Genomic DNA, 2912 nt, shown 5'->3' with positions numbered 1-2912 from the left:
AACCTCCTCCTGGTTATTCCTTTGTTCTGGTTCTGTCTTCTGAAAACCAGCCCCTCCATTCAGCTCCCTTTTCGCCATGACCTGCTAGAACCAACGGAAGTGGCTCGCCGCATCCTCCTCTCCCCACTCCCTTTTTTTCTGGCGGTGGAGCCCCAGGCTCCTTCTGATGGTACCACATCTTCCCCACTGGCCTCGCCCATCTCGGAAAAGAACAAAGTCCTATTTTAACTTCTGTGCTGTGGCTGTAGAGACAAGAAGAAGAAGAGACACTTAAAAATAAGAGATTTTCCTTCTCGTCCCTTTGTTAAACACCCTCAGTTCCCTCGGCTGTTCTCAGTCGCCTGAGGAGCCACCCCAGCTTGGTTTGTCCCAGGTCGGGACCTCCATACTGGAGATCGGTTCCCGTGAAACCTGTGGCCGTGCCAGAGGCCACAGACAGCTGGCCCGGCTGTCCACTCAGCCCCTTGCTGGCTGCCCCCTTTTTTTACACAACCTCTTTACAATGAAATGTGAGCCAGCCGAGCTGCACTCCGTGCGTGGATGCGCTTCGAGCCTCCCGGCTGCTTTTCCATTCCCGATCTTGCCTCAGTTTCGTGTAGTCGGGGCTCTGGGTAAGTGGCTTTCTCCTGCTAGCCATTACCCCATGGGTGTCACAGCGGCCAGGCCAGCTACTCTCCTGGCCCCTATCCCCACCCAGCCTCACCCAGCAGGGGAAGGAAACCAGGTTGTCTGAGCTCTCTACGAGGTCTGAGGTCCGAGGTCCGCAGCACAGTCACTGGCTGACTCAGCGGGACTGGTCTGTCCGCATCCTGCACATTCTTCAGTGGCTCTTGGGAAGGGACCTCCAAGCCCTTGAAACCTCCTGCTGGTAGGAGTGTTTTGGGGCTGTCTCAGATAGTCTGCACTAACAATGAGACTTGTGGTGGGGACCTTGAGACACACAGTATCAGTTTGACCTCTGGAGGGGCTGGAGACTGAGTAGGGTCGGCTACATGGGTGGCCGGCCACGCTTACATGACCGATGTAGACACGAAGGCTCACGTGAGCGTCTTTAGTTGGCCACACTCTGTATGTGCTGTCACACATAGTTGCTACACAAATTAAGCCCCGTCTGCAAGACACCCCTGGGAGAGGGCAACGGGTCTCTCGAAGACTCTGTTCTATGCGCCCTAACCCCTTGCTGACTTCAGTCTGTGTCTTACACTGTGATAACCCTAAGAAAAACAGCTCCGAGTTACGTGAGTCCTTCCAGCAAATTGTCAAACCTACACGTGGTCTCAGGAACCCTCGCACACATCTGCTCCCGCAGCACGCATTCTATTTTATTACCCGTCTGTACCCTAGTCTCGTGTCCCCAGAACGTGAGCCAGGACCCCAGGAATTCAGATCTTCGCCCCAACTTCCTGCCACCCACACTCCTTCCTGTACCTTGAGCTGGAAACAAAGCCAAGGCTCTAGCTTACCATACATTTCCCCTACACTGCCTTTGGACTTTTGCTTGATAAATTTTAAAACTGGGTTTTTTTTTTTTTTGAGCCAACGCGATACATGAGGGAAAGGCACACTCAAGCGTGACAGACCACGGTAGACTTCGAGACGGGATAGCAGCGCCATTCACATTGTTAAAGGACCAGGACCACTCCTGGGGCTCAGATTCTGCATGGAAACCCAAGATGAGTGAAACTGTGCAAGCTCAGCGGAGCCTCAGAACCCGCTGCCGCCGTCCCCCGAAATACTACTCGCGTCTGCTCACCGTTGATTAAACCACCTCCCTTCACCCCAGAACTCCGACTCTTAAAAGGTCAAACCCTACAAGCTCTGAGTGGCACGTCTACTCACAGCCCAAGCCATGGAGGGCCAGAGGTGATCGCGCCATGTCTGGATGGGGGTCCCTTGGTACCCCCAAAAGGAACACCAGAACTGCTCTTTGCAGGGTGTATGCAGAATCTTCCAAGAGCTTGTTTCCTTGGCTAGATGTTTTTAAAAATGGAAAACAGCCAAGTTTGAGGGCAAAGAAAATCCTATTTGATGATTTCACAGCTGGGCCTGAGTCTGGCCTGGCCCCACCACAGACTGGCTGGAAGGGACGCTGTCCTCATGACCGGTGACTACGATGAGGCCTCCTCCTCCCCACTGTGCCCCGCCCCCTCCTCCCCTGCAAATGGAGCAACAGGATTTTGCCTGCTCTAGTTGATGGAGGCCTGGGGTTGAGAGGGGCAAAATCAGTTTCTCTTTTTAAATTTAATCTTTCTCCTTAATCAATGGGCTCAGCTTCTAGAAACAAGACTGGAATCTAAATAATATTGGTTTGGTGCTTCTTGGTTTATAAAACTCTTTTCCAACCATGATCCCATTTGATTTTCATGCTGAAACTTGGCGGGGCAGGAATTACTACCTCCCCCCCGCACCCCCCCCCGCCCCCCACCCATCCCTTTTCCACACAAGAAACAGGATCAGAGGAATGACATGGTGAAGAGGACAGAGTCAGGTGCCCTCATGGACATTGTCACCTAGATGTGTGGGCTCCAGGAGGAAGGCGAGCTGATGGGAAGGCTGGCCACGGCCCACTGGAGGATGGCTCTGGGCTCTGCTGTCACACGGCATTCGCGCACACTGTCCCCTCTGGCAGGAACCATCTCCCTCGCCACTAGTCAGGTTCCTACGCGTCCTGCAGATCTCCACCTCAATGTTACCTTCTTGACAACAACGCCAGGACAGTTGCGGGCCAGCTGGACCGTGCGGTTCCCTGGGCTGTCACAGCTCCTGGGATGACTTTGTCACCTGCACTGTCATTCTGGGTTCGCCACTTACCGTTCTCATTGGATCCTAAGCTTCTTGGGGACAGGGCTCTGTCGCTCATCTCGGCAGCTCCAGTGCCTAGCACGGGGGGTGTCCCAGAGGACGCACGCTCT

The sequence above is a fragment of the Rousettus aegyptiacus genome, unplaced genomic scaffold (genome assembly GCF_014176215.1).
Source record: "Rousettus aegyptiacus isolate mRouAeg1 unplaced genomic scaffold, mRouAeg1.p scaffold_m13_p_3, whole genome shotgun sequence".
In the NCBI taxonomy this organism is placed as follows: Eukaryota; Metazoa; Chordata; class Mammalia; order Chiroptera; family Pteropodidae; genus Rousettus; species Rousettus aegyptiacus.
Note: the sequence above shows the minus strand (reverse complement) of the source record.